The following is an 18857-nucleotide window of genomic DNA, read 5'->3' as shown; positions in this document are numbered from 1 at the left end:
AACAAGAACACCGCCATATCCACCATTGGAAGCTGGAGAGAAAAAGTCAAGGTGTACAGGTTTAACCGGCATGTAACGAACATTTGATGTTTTATGGCGAATCAACAGAGAGCACTGCACGTTTTACTTTTATGTTTAGATGATTACAAAGTGACCTAAAATAATAATATGCATGCATCATGTCACAGTACTCACGTGTCAGGTCTGTTCCTGAATGTGTGCCTCTCTGTGGACTCCCAACAGTGAAAAAGGAAGGCCTGTAGAAAAAAGTCGTTTAAAACATTTGATTTATATATCATAAAGGTCATATGTGCAATTCCAAAGGTCGGAGGTCAGTTTTGTAACGTTTTCAAAAGGTAGTCTACTATGCTCATGTAGGCTGCATTTATTTGACAAAACAATGCTATTGTGAAATATTAGTATATTTAACTGTTATAAATAACTTTTACTTTATTATATTTTTAAAAAATATAATTTATTCCTGTCACGCATAAAGCTGAATTACCAGCAGTTTCACTGATTAATTTAATGCATCCTTGACGTATAAAAGTATTTATTAAAATTTTATTTAAAAACACTACACCTTGCTAAGCCCCAGATTTATTGAGTAGCTATAAAGTAACTCAAAAATACTTGTAGGCCTAATCACCTTACTCAAGCAACAGAGTCATATTTAATAAGGATAAACCAGTTTATTAGGTACACTTTATATCACCTTAAACGGGATAAAATATGCCTAAACTGAAAATATGGTGTGTGTTTGCAGTGCACTTACAACAAGCCTAGAGACGGAATGAGCTGAAAGAGAAAGTGGATGGTTGTTGCTTTTGAAGAAAATGAACTTAATATTACTAGCGACCCACACACACACAAGCGAGCGCGTTACTTCAGACTGCGCGCTTTCCCCCTGCAACACAAAAGTATTATCACAGTAACAATCAATTCAGGTCCAGTAATTAAAGTATAAATATTATAATATAATGCAGACATTCTGAACAACTTCTTAGCAGCTCCGTCTCGTTTAGACGGAACGCGTCGCGTATTTACAACGCGCGTTAAATAACGCGTCTAGAGACGCGTGCGTTCCGTTTGATTCAGAGTCCCCTAACGACTTTCGCTACATCTGCATTATGGTGTTTTATCGTGATTTTTGCAAAGGAAACACGCATATTTTATTTCCCCTTTGCTTATTAGCGTTTCCAAACAACGCGTTACATAATTCCAAGCTCTTACAGGCGTAAGGACCCACCTCTGAGGAAAAAGCCAAACTGGAACACATCCTATACGCCACGCTGAGTAGCAGTCCGGCCACAAGTTCGGCTGAAATGACTTGACTTCCAATTACTTTCTCCCTGTTCGTTTTCATGGTTGGTTCACAGTCCGAGTTGACTGTTAAATCAATGTTTTCAGAGCGGCAAGGAACTGCATTTGTAGCCCCGCTTGCTTCTAAAGCCCTCATACGTAACGTGCCCTTACACAACCTAATTATGAAACTCACTGGAGGGTTCCTCGGTTCTCTTGAGTAACCCGGTGCTGATGGCGACTTCATGTTCTTCTGGCTGCGAGTGTTACGTAAAAACCTACGAGAATAAAAACGTTCGCGTGGGATGCGAGCCGTCGAGTTCGTGTAGCCGGTACGCGGTACAAGTTTTAAACGTGTGGCGCTTTTAAATCAGCGTTTATTTTACTAACATCCGCAACGCAACTTTCACCATTAATTAAAATGTTTCATCGCACTGCACGGAGAGGCAACCGTTTTATTTATAAACAAAACATGAGTAAATCAATGCTATATGACCCTGTTAATATACGTATGTATGAAACGTTTGGTCTTTCTAGATTGCGTAATGTAAGAAATAACATCCATATAGTGTCGGTCTTAAGCACGTGGTTATTTATTAACATTTTTGGGAACCCTTCACTAAATGGAAACCAATAAATCAGCTTAAAGCCTAACATTTATCACATGATTTTTCCTTAAAGGCTTGTTTGTGCGTGTAAGCAACTTAGCTTTTGGATAAGAGCCATTGAGAATTGGGTTACATGATGAGACATTGAGGTCAAATTAAAAATTAACCGACTTTTTAAATAACAGCATTGTTTTTCCAACTTCCACAGCAATTCCTTTTAAAATTGTAATTAAAATGAATTTAAAAAGTAACTATATGTTAATATCATATTGGCTAAATTTGCAATTCATTGAAGTAAGGAAATCAGTTCAGTTTAGGAATTATGAATTTGTGTATTAAATAATGCACTGCATATCAACAAGGTTATCTGTCCATTTTAGCATTTACAAATATGCAACACTGGTACATAACGCCGGTTTAGTGTTGATTAACAGGAAGCACTGTGGCGTCATACAGTCTGAAAGCAGAAAGAGGCATCTTATCAAGGCTGTCAATAAAATAAACATTTTTCTCTTTCAAACAGTAGTTTTGAAAAACATGCTTACTGATAAGAAAGCATATGCATTTAATTAGGTAAGGAGGTTGGATAATGATTTAATTGTTTGAAAAAAAAAAAACCATTAAGTATAAATATGAAACAGACCAATATTTTAGCAAAGCTGTAACATTAAGTACAGTGATAAACAATAAACAAAAATCTTTATGTACAAATCAGTAGAAGACAGAAAACCAGAATTTATTTTGCTGAAGTCTTGCTCAATTCTAGCTATGTTACACACCCATAGGAACATCATTGTATTTTAGTTCCTGGACAAACACATTTTGTGCAACGGGTTGGGTCATGGTCACACTGATGAAAACAATTGCATGGAACAACGAAAGAGAAGTTATTCATATAACTGAGAGACTTTATATATTCAGTATATACATGGATTTATTCATATACTTTATGCACTTATACGACTTGTACATTTTACACTTGTACACTTATATATAATACATGCGCACATGAATGTATTTACATCAGATAACCATCGGAACAAACTCACAACCTGAGTAAAAAAAAATTATAATTTTTGTCTCTGTAGCTTAAATAGTGCCACAGCATTGCTGCTAAGTCTAAACCGGACATTTCAAGAATCAAGAATGGTGAAAGGTCGGCCAGTCCTGAAAAAGTTCTCAATCTCCTCCAGAGTCCGGCCTTTTGTTTCTGGCACACATTTAGCAGTGAAAATTATATTCACTACAGAGACGACACAGAAGAACAAGAAAGGCGCAAAGAGTCCATAGGCCTCCTATAGGAAAAGATACATGTTATCAAATTTTTTTCGTTTTTAGCTAGCAGATGAAAAATACAAGAAATACAAACAATCCTGAAGGAAAAAGGAAGGAACAAGATCACGTGTAAAATGAGTATTATCAAGATAAATTGGTTTTATCCTTAATGATCTTGAACAAGGATTATGTTGTACTTGCTATTAGGTAACATAAAAATATGTATTTTTCCACTTCCTGTTTCTATGTGTGTAAAAAAGAGATTTAGCTCACCACCACGTGCATAAAGAGTTGTGTCAGAACAAAGGCTGTGATCCAGCTCACACCAACGCACAAACCAGATGCTACACCACGTGCGCCCAAAGGTAAAATCTCTGACATTAGCAGCCATGTGATTGGACCCCAACCCATAGCATAACCTGCATGGGGAGATTTCAGTGACATTATGCTGCATGTTGTTTCACATGAGGAAAAAGAACTAGAACCAATTCTAAAAAAAAATCAATTTACATTTTTTAATGCATCACTTTATCACTCCTAACGTCCTCCTAACTCCTAAATGTTCTAGAAGATCCTTATCTGTCATTTATGAGATTCACAAAAAGCTTCTACAGTAAGTCAAAGTGAACTGGCCACACTGTAAATGAACAATGAACTTCCTGAAATCAAGAAAACTCACCAAATATGATGACCATGGAGCTTATTAGAGGAATTAGAGTTATCGGATCAAAGGCAGGGCCTGTTAAGCCCCCGTAAGTGCTCTTCAAGCCCTCAGCTACAGTAAGATTGCCGTGGTTGCACGGCGTTCTGTGAGTGTACATGGTCATTGAAAGCGTGGCTAGATACATCAAAAATCCTGGAGGAATAAAAAGACGATTTGGTTTTAGGTATTTTTTCCAAACAGTTGCATTTACCAAATGTAATACTTCTATTTTTAATTCTTCACAAACCTGAGGTGAACAGTAGAGCTTTTAACCGCTTTGTCCATCAAACTGGCGCGATAGCGACAGACATCAATCTTACAGCTCCACTAATGCTGCATCATATTTCGGTTCCTGAATGGCAATAAAACATGATTTTTTTTTCAGATGGATAAATGTGCTTTCAGGTGTTTCCCAGTTTAAACGAATGAATCTTTGAGACATACCAGCGATATAGCTGTCATATGGAAGATGGGCTCCAGATATACTAGAATTGGGGTTATACCAGTCATCTGCTGCAAGAATCTCATGAAGACTGAGATTAGAATTGGTTTATAGTATAAAAGGTGTTTTAAGATCACTGCATTGAGCGTTCTGTTGGAAGAGCGTGTCATTTAATCATCTATTTTTATATGATGAATGTTCAAATTTTTTGATTTATTCAATGGTGAAGCAGCAATACTAAAAAAATGAAAATGACAGACACCTTTGAAATAGGTTGAATGTTAATCTGATAAAAAAAAAAAAAAAAATCAGTGCAATACAACTGATCCCATTTTTCTCTTATTGAATTCTATCTGAATGACCTTATAAAGTTTTATTGCAAACCACCCTGATAACGTGATGTAATCCACACGCCAATGTGCCTTTTACCTGAGAATTGATACTGCGCTCAATCTTATTGAACTCGGTCAAGTAATCAGAATCGGGGCCTCTGAGCCATTCCAGCGATTTAACTGCTCGCGCTCTGTTCCCTTTCATGATGTGGTAACGTGGGGAGGTCGGCATGAAGCAAAGCAAAATCATCATGATAACGACAGGGATCTCCCCAGCCACCGCCAGCCACCTCCACGGCAAAACCAAGCCTGGGAGAGAAGATAAAATAGCATAATTTTTAAAGGGCGTACAGGATAACGCACCTGAAAAATGAAAGTTGAAGGTGTGGGAGAAAGCATGCTCCATCATACACCCGAGAAATATGAGGTCCCTCACCAAAAGCGTAGAGTGCTAGGCTTCCAAAGACAGCTGTGATCTGAGGACACGAACCCAGTGCACCCCTCACAGACGGGTGCGAAATTTCTGACACGTACACCTGTGTACAAAAGTTCTGAGCGTTAATGAGATCCATTAGACAGGAAACCTCAACCACTAATACGCTTCTTTAATTAAAATCCCATATGTTTATGATCAACTATAATTTGTGGGCCGTATCTAAATACACGTCACACAAACATGCAGTCAGTTAGCAAATCAGATATCACGAATTCAGCAATTTGCATTTATTCATTTATGGCAAACGCTTTTATCCAAAGCGACTTACCAATTGAGATACATAATTAGAAATAACTTGAATTCAGACTAATACAAAGTTATGCAGAATTATGAAGATAAATTTGCTTTTTATGTCCAAATGTTCTTTAAATGTAATAGGGAATGTAAGGGAGCCCACAATGAGGTGCATCAGCAACACAACTTGCTACTTAATTTTCATGATAAATAGTTTAAGGCTTAAATATAGAGACTCCCAAATGCTAGAAAAGAAAATAACTTTACTATACAGATATTTGTGTTTTAAACAATCTCGATTTCAAAAAACACAACAATTTTCATTTTGAATCTCAAGTCAATGTTATTCAAGTAAAGATACGAGGATGAGATTCATTTTGAGCAATGAGTGCAACATTTAACAGACCTTTTTTAAAACCTGCAGAAACCCTGCTATAACTCACAAATTTAAGTCTCTGAGAATCATTCATTCATTTTGCATTTGTTAAGTAAATTAATAATTACAATGTTTTGCTTTTTGCATTGCAAGCCAGCGTACATGCTTATTGACAATATTTATTATCATTAACACATACCGTCAGAATTTTATCTCATAAGATTTAAATCAGACTTACTAAAAAGTAAAAAAAACATTCAATTAATACTGCTATCCCTATAAACAAGATGGACTAACAGAAAACTTACAGGGAATAGATCCAGCAGTGATACCACCCGGCAGCGCCAGTCAGAAATCAGCCCCATAATAACATCCAAAAGTTTTGTGCGGACCCCATCACAGGAGACCCTAACGCAGATGGGACTCTGACAACATGATCTTATTTTCTCCCGACTCTGTCATTCAGCAGCATAGCACTTACACCTCCCAAGGCTGCTCCGAGGGTGAAAATTGACTAATAAACCAAAGAGGAACAAGTTACAAAGATGTATTTTTACTGTATGTTTATACCTGAAAACATCTTCCATATGTTTAAACACATTGAAGATCTTACACTCAAACCATGATATCTGATGGATGTCCATCTGCAGCCGAGAGTCATCACCCTTTTGAAGCTGGGGATCACAGGAGAGGAACACCAAGGCAAACCCAAAATTGAAATTACCCAGAACAGCTGAAAATTCCGCAAGGAAGGAAGAAGCTTTACATGTCTATAAAGTATAAGCAATCGAACAAATTCAGCATAAATACAGTTTCATTCAGACTGCATAAAATGGAAGCGAGGGAGTCACCTGAATCGGGTTGGTTTGTTTCGAATCACGCGTGGTGGTTTCATCCCGGTCTGTCTTCCATTCGCTCCTCCGCTTCACCCTGGACACCGAATGGCTTCGATGCTCGACCGGGTATAACTGTAAGAGAGCGAAAGTAAAAGCCCATTTTGCAATCCTGGGATTTCTAGATAGGGACAAAAATGAGGAAGCGAAGCATCGGAACTTCTTCCAACTCAGATAAGAGGTGTGTTAAACAACCAGACATTTCCAGTCAGAGGAGAGAGCAGCCACAAACCGGTCAGACAGAGAGAGAGAGAGGAGAGAGAGAGAGAGAGAGAGAGAGAGAGAGAGAGAGAGAGAGGAGAGAGAGAGAGAGAGAGAGAGAGAGAGAGAGAGGAGTGAGAGAGAGAGAGAGAGAGAGAGAAAGAGAGAGAGAGTGAGAGAGAGAGAGAGAGAGAGAGCAGAGAGAGAGAGAGAGAGAGAGAGAGAGAGAGAGAGAGAGAGACAGAGAGGTAGAGAGAGAGAGACAGAGAGAGAGAGAGAGAGACAGAGAGAGAGAGAGAGAGAGAGAGAGAGAGAGAGAGAGTGAGAGAGAGAGAGAGAGACAGAGAGAGAGAGAGAGAGAGAGAGACAGAGAGAGAGAGAGAGAGAGGAGAGAGGAGAGAGAGAGAGAGAGAGTTAGAGACAGAGAGACAGAGAGAGAGAGAAAGAGAGACAGAGTGAGAGAAAGAGATTACCAGCAGGTGATTCCTCACGATTAGTGACTTTTGCCCATTTTTCAATTTTAATCGATGAGTTAAAAAAGCATCCATTTAAATACTTCAAGCGGTATTTAGAGGCCAATGGGACGTCTTTACTAAGTCTGTGCTGCAAATTTGCACTACTACTTAACGTTAGTATTAAAGTGATTAGCTAAAATAATTTACCAAAAATAAGTCTTTCCACAGATGAAATAACCAAGTCTTATCCTTTATTAAAAAATATACCACTACATATCTACCAAGTATGAAACTTCATTAAGGTCATCTATCCATCTTTCTATCTATCTCTGTAACAACCATGTTCATTGCATGCTCTCCTTTTTGTTTAAGTGATATTATATCAAATGCTGAATACTAAATTCAGCACAGATTAATTTAATGCAACAGCTGGTTGATCAGACATATTTGTCCAAACTAAACTCAGTGTGCCTGCTGTCGACACCGTGCATAGCCATCAACATGTTTTAATTTTTGCCAACTCCAGGCTCCCTCCGCTTATTAAGGTTGCTAAGGTTACCTCAACTGTCCGAGCTCACCTCCAGCCTCCAGCTGCTTCTAGCCAATCCCGAAGCGGGGGGCGGGGCATGCGGAGGAGCGAGTCGAGCTCCCCCCGCGCATGCGCGCTGAACTCTCTCCCTCTTTTATGTCTGGCGCTGTGGCCGCCTCCCGGTTTTGAGCAACACGGAACAACAAATGTGAAAAATTCAAACACAAACACTGTTTCTAGTTCCCACACACCCGTCTATTTGAGTATTGCCTCTCGTCCATGAATGAGCCATGGCGGTGAACTTCTCGCAAGATCGTCGTAGGGATTTATGTGGAGATAAAGCGCAGCGATGGTGAGTTCATATTTGGGTCGCTTGTAACCGTCCGTTAAAGTCGTTGCCCCGGTTCGGCTAACGGATGCTAACATAACCACTCCTAAAACCACGACAGATATTATAGTTTTAGGTAGTAGAGACCCTGCTATAAATCAATATATTGCGTTAAGTTTGGTCTGTTGGTGCTGGTTGCCGGGGTAGTTAACGAGCTTGTGTCACTCAACAGTGCAACTGTCTCAGTTTACGTTAGCCACCTGCTAAACCCGGAGTGGAGTTTGTTTAGATTCATAATGTGTGCGATCATATTTGATTTCGGCTTAATAACTTTGGCATACTTGATGTTGACTTGTTGGGAATTATTTATGTATTGTATTGGTAGGAATATAGGCACGTAAGTACCGTAGATTCTGGATTTATGAGTTAGCCATCTTAAGTCACTTGCAAATTAATGTTGCTTTACTGATTGGTTGTAAGTAAGTGTGGACAGAGGGAAAACTGCTGGTTTCATTAAAACCAGCTGGTTTGTTTAGCTCGAGTCTCAAATCCAACATAAGTTTGGATGCCATTCACTTCACATTAGTCACTCATTTGAGGTTATAATGACATTACAGTGTTTCCATAATCATAATAATTTGACTGGTTTGTAAGAGTAATAATTTGAAGATGACAATGGCTTCAAGTTCCTTAAATTTATGTGATGTGTCATTTTTGGGGGGTTCAGAAATTAAAGTCCATCATAGAAGCAAAGTGAAAATATTGACAGTTTGGGATTAGTTGCGTTATTATTATCAGATGTATATTACAAATATTCACACTTCAGTCAAACAATGACTTTCACATATCAAGTAACCTATTTAATTAACTTTGAACAACTACTTAGAATTTGTAAAGTAGTACTTTAAATTTGTACTTTTAAATTTGAGTAACAAACACTTTTTTAGATTAGGAAAGTTTAGAATTGATCCAGTACAAAAGATGAAAACTTTTCCATTTAGAAAATGACCAACCACAACAACTTTAAATAACAGTAGCAGTAATTATATTAATATTACTTTTACTGATCATCATTATTGTTGTTATTATAATCTTTATTAATAGTACAGCATTCACTGAAAATTATGTTAGAAGTATTTGTAGATTGTAATTTGTAATTTAGTTAATAAAAAGCAGTAGTAAAACATACACTGGTTCTGAAATACGTTTAAGGAACAAAGTGTCAATTTATGATAATGTCTCAGTACATAGTTAATAAAAAAATAGTAATCTAGTGGTGGTATCTCCTGATCATTCAGTGGCTTTTCATGTAGCACTGAATCATCAATAAAGTTTGGAAGCTTGTCAGGAGTAGATTGCGATTTTATATCTTTGAGAAGGCTGTGTTATATTTAACTTCAGCTTGTAGCAAAGAAACAAGTGAGCCAGGTCTGTGACAAACCACTCCTGTCTCTTTGGGAAGTTTCATGTATTGCATAGCAGAGATGACTCTTGACATGCTCTCTGAAGATGAACAGTGTATGTGACAGAGTAGGTCTCTAACGTCATAAAGATGTGCCTTTACTTCAAACCTGGTTCCTTTTTGTTTTGGCCCAAAGTTGAATCACAGTATTTAAAATAGCTTGTTTTATGGCAGGATAATATGTGCTTTTTCTTTCTAATGCCGCTGTTGAATAATTGCAGGGATGTCGACGTGTGAGTAGGAATAGCTCTGAATAATAGATACAGAACCGTGGCTGTTTGTTTTCAGTGATGCTCTGATACTTTTCAAAGCTATTAACACAACTTCTGATGTGTCCTCAGAAGCAGATTGGTGTTGACTTGCCATCTTCTACATAAAAGTCTTTTCAAATTCCATTAGATGTGTAAAATTTCTAAATGGATACATGAATGTTTTGACACTTAGAGGTGTTAGGTTTCTTTCAGGGCGAATACACCAGGCCATGGTGACCTCTTTAAATGAAGATAATGAAAGTGTTACTGTGGAATGGATAGAAAATGGAGACACTAAAGGAAAGAGAGGTAAGTCTAGCAGCCTCTCAGCTGCCTGTGTTATTAATAATGGATGGAACAACATTCTGGTGTTGTTAGGGTACAGTATGAAACTCTCAGATGTTACGTGGACACATACTGTGTTTCTTTCAAATATGAGTTATGTTATGTGCCCTGTACCATTTTGCTCCTTGGATAACCTGCATGATTCGGAAAAGATCCGATTTCTTGTAATGTTCACCGCTTGTTCATTTTTTCCTAACAGATCGATTTGGAGTGCATATTCTCACTAAATCCAGATGTTGGTCCAGAGGAGGAGATTTCCTTGAGCCCTGTTACACCACACGCCTCCTACACCCAGCTCTGTGAAGGTCAACAAAATCCCTAAGGTTTGTACAAGGCCAGAGTTAAATGTTGAACTCTAATGGTTTGCAAATTTTGAACCTTTTTGTGCACTTGTTTGTGTGCAGAATCGTAGAACTATTGCACCGGGAAGAAGTGAAATTCCATCCAGAGACAACAGAGGTATATTTATTGTTATATGACTCGGGAGTAGGGCTGCACAATAAATCAAAATAAGTTATAAACTGCATTATGGAAATATGCAGTTATTAATCTGCAAAAGTGATTTATGGAACAAATTTAGTGTGCACGTGCTGGGTGCTTCAGAATGAAGGGCAGCACATGTGCGTGTCAGGCTCATGATGCAGTGTTTTCAGAGAGTGCACACTCCACAGCTACTTCATTTTGACAGGGTACTCTGAATTTGTTATAATATGCGCTTTCGGAACAACTTTTCCTCATTTTCCCAGTTCTAAACATTTTGTTTTATTATGCAACAAACTTCCAGTACAAAATTATTTTCTGATAACTTAAGCGGACGTCTTCGGTCATTTAGACCGCTTAAACCCTGCTGCCTTCTTACAGTTGATTGAAGTATTGCATTGAAATCTGCTTCTGTGCAGTCAGCAACTGGTGAATTGAACCAAGTCCTTCGCTTTTTTCCCCCCATAATCTAGTTTACTTGGTTGTAAGTTACAATATGGAAGAAAAGATCTTGATATCCAGCATAGTCGCAAAATTGCTGAGTTGCTCAAACAAGTAGAGTGATGTTTTAAAAGTGCCAGAGTATAGTGACTGTTTTACTACAGTTGACTTATAGGTATGTCGGCTAAGCGTACTAAGATGGCTATGTTTGAAAACTTGGTGAGTTGTCTATCTAAGCAGCATTTTTGTCCATCGTGGGCAGGTTTGTGTGCTCCTGTGATTTCGGACATAGTCTCTGTTCAACTGGGTGTAATTTGCTGACTCTTACGTGCTCCGTTTTAAAGTTGGCTCGACTCGGGGACGGCCGCCCAGCAGCAGCAACAGCCAGAATCAGCACCCCCGCCACCAGTACAACAGCCCTCTCAGCCCACACAGAGCCAGACCCAAAGTCAGCTATCTCAGCAACAACAAAACGGTAATATGACACCCCTCAGTGCTTTTCAATCTGTTCCTGTCAACCCCCTTTTCCCCACAGGAAAACACTGAAAGGACTGAGGCCTCCTGCACAGGATCATTATAATGCATAAAGAGAAAGCGCCCATTTAGAGTGTAAATTTTGCAGTAAACCTAAACCTTGCTCATCTGTCTGTATCTTTGCTCAAATCTCGCGGGGTGTGGTTTGGCTACCTCTGCCGCCCCTCTGAATGTCAGTGACTGTTTGTGACCGGGCAGGCTTGACCTGACTCTGAACCTCCCTGATTAATCCTCTTGCTTTGAATTTATGAAGCTTACAAGAGTCTGTCTGCTGAATTAATCTGGAATCAAAATGCTCAAACTGTTTTCTATGTGCAGCATGATGCTGCCCATCCTTTGGATAGAATTACAGTTGTTTGGTTTAATTTGCTTGTTTAGTGCAGGGTTGGGGCAAAAGTGATTCACAGGTATGTTGTGGTTCTCTTTCTGAATTGAAGTTCATTTAATTTCCTTAGCCTCAGCCCATCCAAGATGTAGATAAGTTTGTTTTTTTTCTCGCCATCAGAACTGATTTTGGATGATATTAGCACTACACCACTTGCTCACCAGTGGATCCTCTGCAGTGAATGAGCGCCATCAAAATGTCTGTCTAAACAGCTCATAAAAGCATTACAATTAATCCACACGACTCCAGTCAGTCAGTTAACATCTTCTAAAGTGAAAAGCTGCATGTTGGTAATAAAACAATCCATAATTAAGTCTGTAATAACATATTAACGCTTCCTGGAATGAAAAACTATTAAAAACATATTAATGAATTGTTTGTTAGTTAATTGTTAATAGTTAGTTGTTAACTAATGAACTGAAGGCAAGTTTTTATTAACTGTCTGGACTTTCACTTTTTTTATGGCACCCATTCACTGCAGAGGATCTTTTAGTGAGCAAGCGATGTTATTGAATAGAATTTCTGATCAAGAACAAACTCATCTACTAGGATGGCCTGAGGGGTAAATATTTCATTTGGGGTTAACTGTTCTTTCTAATCAAATCTAGTCTAAAGATTCTACTCCTAGTTTGGTGTTGCAAGTAATAATAGTAATGTTGCAAGCAGTGAAGTAATAGTAGCAGAGTAAGTTGCAGACAGCAAGAGTGCGTAGATAAATGACTTTTGAAAAGGCCTGCACAGAGAATAGAGCTCTTTAAGATTGAGAGGGCTGTTGGCGCTACCATGTGCCAGCTGCCAGAGGCTCTGGCTCGCCTCTATAGCCACTCTGTCTGCACACATACACACTTATATTAGAGAGAGATACAGAGTGAGAGGAGGCGGGCTAAAAGAGAGGAAATGGTTGTTGCCTTTGTTTAGATGGAATTGTGTGTTGTTCGGCTCTCTAACAGCAAGGAGGAAGTCGAACTGTGTGAAGGAAGTGGAAAAATTGCAGGAGAAGAGGGAGAGATTTGAGGTTACAGCAACAGGAACTGAGAGAAAAGCGAGCACAGGTGAGGCGACTTAACTTTCTGTCATCTCTTTGCTTCATCTCTCAGCCTTTAATTGCAATGTTTTTGTCAGGTTTGACAAATTGAATAAATCACCTGGTAGTGTTCCTTTTGTGAATGTCCTTGTTTTGTTTTAAAGGAAATTGATACAACAGTTCCAAACTATGAAATACTGCAGATGATCCGGGACTTCAGAGCAAGTTTGGACTATCGACCGCTAACCACAACAGATTTGGTAGGTATTGATGAATGAATGTCTGGGTCATATTTAAAAAATAAAATAGAATAAATACAAGAATGAATCAGTTCATGAAATTTAATTTAACAAACACATTATTTTAATATTATTATTATTATTATTATTGTTGTTGTTGTTAATTTGTTATACATTTTGTTAATTATAATTATTATTAATTCTGGAAGTCTTTCTCCATATGAGCTTTCATGTTCATGCATTTGAGATCCACCCTGAAGATTTTAATAGTAATACAATGTATATATGTAATATTGTTAATATAATATTATATATAATTAGTAAGAAAAAAAAAAATACTTCATTTTTAATGTTAAGTAGAGTAATTTTAAGAGAAGTAAAATGTGAGTAATTTTTTTCGACAGATTGAGGAGCACAGAATATGTGTTTCATGTTAGGAAACGACCCTCAATAAAAAAGGTAATGCTTCAGACATTTGACATTTTTAATTTTTTTATTGCTTTTAATATGATGTCATTTATTTACCATTTGTGTTGTAGAGTTGACAGTAAAGGACCTAGATGTGATCACTATTCCAAGTAAAGATGTGGTCATGGTCCATGAACCAAAACAGAAGGTGGATCTGACTCGATACCTAGAAAACCAAACATTCCGCTTCGATTATGCCTTTGATGACAGTACAACAAATGAAATGGTTTACAGGTAGAGGGCAATTTCCTTCGTTGTTCATTTAAACCTAATCTTTAACAAATATTGTCAGGAATTAGTCACTGTTGGAGGACAAAACTCATTTACCTGTTTTCTTCACAGGTTTACTGCAAGACCCCTTGTGGAAACCATTTTTGATAGAGGAATGGCCACATGCTTTGCTTATGGTCAAACAGGAAGTGGAAAAACTCATGTAAGAAGTGTTTATTTTTTGTATTGAAAATGGTAACAGCTTTTCTTTTTTTCATTTATTAGTGCAAGAAGACATAATTCTCATAGATTGTTGGGTTGTTTTTTGTTTTAGACCATGGGTGGAGATTTTTCAGGAAAGAACCAGGATTGTTCAAAAGGAATCTATGCATTAGCTGGTAATGGATGTTTTTTGGTCTTGTAATTTCTTCAGTCCCTTTCTTTCAAGCTTACTCTGCTCTTCGTGTACACGTTTTATACAAACAGCTCGAGATGTTTTCTCATGCTCAAGAAACCAAATTATAAGAAGCTCGATCTTCAGGTTTACTCAACTTTCTTTGAAATTTACAGTGGAAAGGCAAGTACCTCTCACTTTTTGTTGTACGCATCCATTGATTGATTTATTGGATTGGATGGATTGATTTATAAACTTTTTGTTTTTCTAGGTATTTGATCTGTTGAATCGAAGGCTAAGCTACGTGTGTTAGAAGATGGAAAGCAGCAGGTCCAGGTGGTTGGGCTTCAGGAGCGTGAGGTCAAATGCACAGAGGATGTCCTTAAACTCATTGAAATGGGGAACAGTTGCAGGTACAACTTAATAGATAAAGCATTTATCTTCACTGAATATTGCTCTAGTTGCTTGCTGCTGTATCTTTCCTTAAAAGTTTAATTCACCCAAAAATTTAAATTCTGTCATTAATTACTCACCCTCATGTTGTTCCAAACGTATAAGACTCTGATCCTCCATAGACAGTGAGGACACTATCACAATTCTGGCACAGAAATGTAGCAAGAACTTGGGTAGAATAATCAGTGTGACATCAGGGTTCAACTGTAATTTCACAAAGCTATGAGAATACTTTTTTAAAGCGGAGAAAACAGTAAATGGATTTGGAACGCTGTGAGTTAGGTAATTAATGACAGAATTTTTATTTTTGGGTGGACTAACCTTTTAATCAATTCATGATCTTTAATGATCTGTAATTAGTCCACTCAGTGTTTTGGTACATAACTCCTGACTTAAATTTCACCACCTTATCTAAATTTGTAGGACCTCAGGTCAGACCTCAGCCAATGCCCACTCATCCCGTAGCCATGCCGTCTTCCAAATCATTCTACGAAGGAAAGGCAAGATGCACGGCAAATTTTCACTCATTGATCTTGCGGGTAACGAACGTGGAGCGGACACGTCCAGTGCTGATCGGCAGACTCGTTTAGAGGGAGCCGAAATCAACAAGAGTCTTTTGGCTCTGAAGGTCAGCACCTTAAAAATGCCACCCAAGAGCAGGGGGCATCATTTTGAAATTTCTAGTAAATGACTTGCTAAATGATCTTGCATGTCCCTGTATTAGGAATGTATTAGGGCTCTGGGTCGTAATAAGCCTCACACCCCATTCAGAGCAAGCAAGCTCACACAGGTCCTCAGAGACTCTTTCATTGGCGAGAACTCCAGGACATGCATGGTATGTTTGATTAAGCTTATCCTTCTTGAACATTGGGATTTGACTACGCTTTACTTTTGCCTCTTTGCACGGCTCTAATTGTGATTTCTGTCTGATCAGATTGCCACCATTTCTCCTGGCATGGCTTCCTGTGAGAACACGCTGAACACTCTGAGATATGCCAACAGGTAAGGACATGACACTGTGTTGCGATTTATGAAAAACAGAAATTGAGTAAAGCTTCTAGCTGTTTAAGGCAATCTCAGTCGAGTTGTTGTATTTACCACTTGACAAGCTAGTGCCAATGGGAAAAAGTCTTGTCATAATTATACGCCTTTCCTGATTGGCTGTACTCTTTCTCTCTCCGTCTTGCTGTTTTTCTCTTTCTCTCTTGACTGTCTTCAGAGTAAAGGAGTTTGGGATTAGCCTCTCTGACATCCCCTTCTCTCAGGGGAGGAAGTCGCCTGAACTCCTCTCCTACCTATGAGTATGAGCACATGTCTATGCAGCTTCCCACATTATTCTTAGTCAGATACACTGCAGCAGTGTTGGGGACTAACTAAAACTAGTAATGGAACTTGCTAGAATTTTTCGCAGTGTAGTAGTACCCAAACTCTTTTCAACATTTCTTCCTGCACTGCAGTTCTTTCTTCTGCCGCTTTAAATGCTCAAACTCTCTTTTAAGCAGGATGCATTCTGATTGACTATCAACATTTTTATCATTCATCAATGAAATTTATTTATTTATTTTTTAATTTTTGCAAATAGCTTTATTCTTACTACTTCAGAAATGTTATTGTGAATTGTCTAATTTCACTTATTTTATGATCGATTACTAAACGCTTTATAATGAGAACCTTAAGAACCGTCAAAAAAACATTTTATTTATTCTAAATTAGTTATGTGTTTTCAAGTGAGGTGTTTGAATACGTGCTTTATTAGATATATTACAGCTTGTTGTGACTTTAATTGAAATTTGGAAAATACTGCTTTGATTCCAAATATAGATGAATTAATTTTTAAATTATTATTATTAATGTTACATAATTTCAAATATATTACTATGTTTGTTTGTTTTGTTAGTAACTTGTAGTGTAGGGAACAAATGTTTTACATTATAACTTTTGGTGGTCAGTTTCAGTGTAGCTTCCCAGCACTGCTCAGTAGACAACTAACATCCCTTGATTGGTATTTGTAACCAATGCATGGAAATACTCATGCACTGCAAATGTATATAACCACAGTCTCTTCATTTTATTAGAAACATTGGCTGCACTCACGTCTCCTCACACTAATGGCTGTGCTTTTGGTGTAAACATTTTTTTTTCAATGTCATTTCATTTCTCCAACCCTGGGATTGTCTGGCACATCTGTGGTGCTTGTCGTCCTTATTTCTCCTTTAGAGATATTTCACAACTAATATTAATACACACAAACACTGTACTCACTTAATAAAAATGAAATGATACCATAAACAGTTGCTTTAGGTACAAATTGCTGCAATGTATACGCCCAACTGCACCTGGTGAAAGTTCTGATGTCTATATTTTGTAGTTTGTTTAAAAAGTAAAATGCTTATTGAAAGCATAAATTAAGGTTCTGTTTTGAATAAGGTAGGAGTATGCAGTGTCGCAGCAAAAAAAGAGCATCTCCCCAGTTGTGTCCTGTGATCTAACGCATGGTGTCATTTAGGTCAGCATGATTGCTCTAAAAACATCATCATAAATGCTGTCAATCTGTGCATTTAGAGTGAAGGAGCTGACTGTGGATCCCAACGCCTGTGACAGAGGGAGTCCGACCCACAATGTCAACGCCCATCAACCAGCTGGACATCATGGATGAGGAATGGGATTTGGGCAACTCCTTCAGAGAGATGACCTCAACTGCTCTGTGAACAGAAATGTAAAAACACATCTGTTCCTACTCCTTCCACTGCTTTAAATAATGTATGATAATACAGTAATGACACTTACTCCAGTGATACATTTGAGACGCCTAATTTCTGTCTGTTGCCACATTGATTATATTGTAAATGACACTTCATACATTTAATATATCTTTTCTAAATGTTAAGCATTAATTATAAAAAGACAAGGAAGGAAAGAAAAACCTTCCTAACTATGTAGGTTTCAACTAATCTGTATGTATTTATACAGTTCAAAAGTTTACATCCTTTCAGAATCTGTAACATGTTATTTTACCAAAATGAGGGCTCATACAAAATGCTATGTTATTGTTTATTTAGTATTGACCTGAATAAGATATACTACAGCAGCAGCCAAAGCTCACTGATGCCTAGACAAATTATATTAAGAGTTGTGTGTTTTTTACTTAGTGACTGTTTTTCAGAGGCTGCTAGAAGGTAGATAGCCATCAGAATAAATACACAAGCTACTTCCTGATCTGGTCAGCCTATTTCAAGTTTACCGCATGCTTCTTTCTTCTGGTTATCAGCAGAGCTTGAACTTCGTAATGTTTATATCGTAGTCTCTCGCTTAGTGAAAGATGATTCAATATCATTGCTGAAAGGGAAAATGTAAGCCATGAGTTAGTTATCACTAACAAATACAGTTAACAGCTGGGTGATTTGTGCCGGTAACAGCACGTGAGTTAATGCTAAATGCAAACAGGGACATACTATATACCACTATTTCTTTCAGGATCATCAACAAATTGTCTTAGCCAGAACAGTACAACTTAGTATTTATTTGCAAATACTAATATTCTGAGGGTGGGGCCTTTATCTGAAGTTTATGCTTCAGGGATTGTGTCATTATTTTTGCTTTAGTGTATGTCTATTCTTTATGTTGTATACATTTGTCAAAAGATACAGCTATTGAGTAAAACGAAGGTCTGTTAGTAGTGAATGATTTGTGTGTCTTTCGGGAGATCAGGATTAAACACCATTAATGTTTCTTTTATCAGGTGGGTTAAATGCTTTATAGCCTGAATATTGACAGAAGATAAAGTCTCCCTCAGCTCCTCCATCTCCACTCAGCCAGACACCGCCTCATGGAACGTGAAGAGCTGAGGGAGATTTCCTCTTCCTGGGTCAATATCTCAAATATGTTATTTCTAGCCCACTCTACATTAAAAGTATTAATGGTGTTGGGTCCACGGTCTCAGACAAATCACTGCTCCGCTTAGCTTTCTCTGCTTATGGTAAATAGCCTCATGCTGACA

At 37.9% G+C, this 18857-nt stretch overlaps 2 pseudogenes; one reads left to right on the top strand and one right to left on the bottom strand.

Moving 5' to 3' along the window:
* Window positions 1-2956: 2956 nt before the first annotated feature.
* Window positions 2957-8272, bottom strand: LOC122350669 (annotated as a pseudogene).
* On the top strand, window positions 8188-18044 carry LOC122350668 (annotated as a pseudogene).
* Window positions 18045-18857: the final 813 nt, after the last annotated feature.

This window comes from Puntigrus tetrazona, chromosome 8 (assembly GCF_018831695.1).
Source record: "Puntigrus tetrazona isolate hp1 chromosome 8, ASM1883169v1, whole genome shotgun sequence".
NCBI classification, from domain to species: Eukaryota; Metazoa; Chordata; class Actinopteri; order Cypriniformes; family Cyprinidae; genus Puntigrus; species Puntigrus tetrazona.
This window is presented reverse-complemented; position numbering and strand designations above follow the sequence as displayed.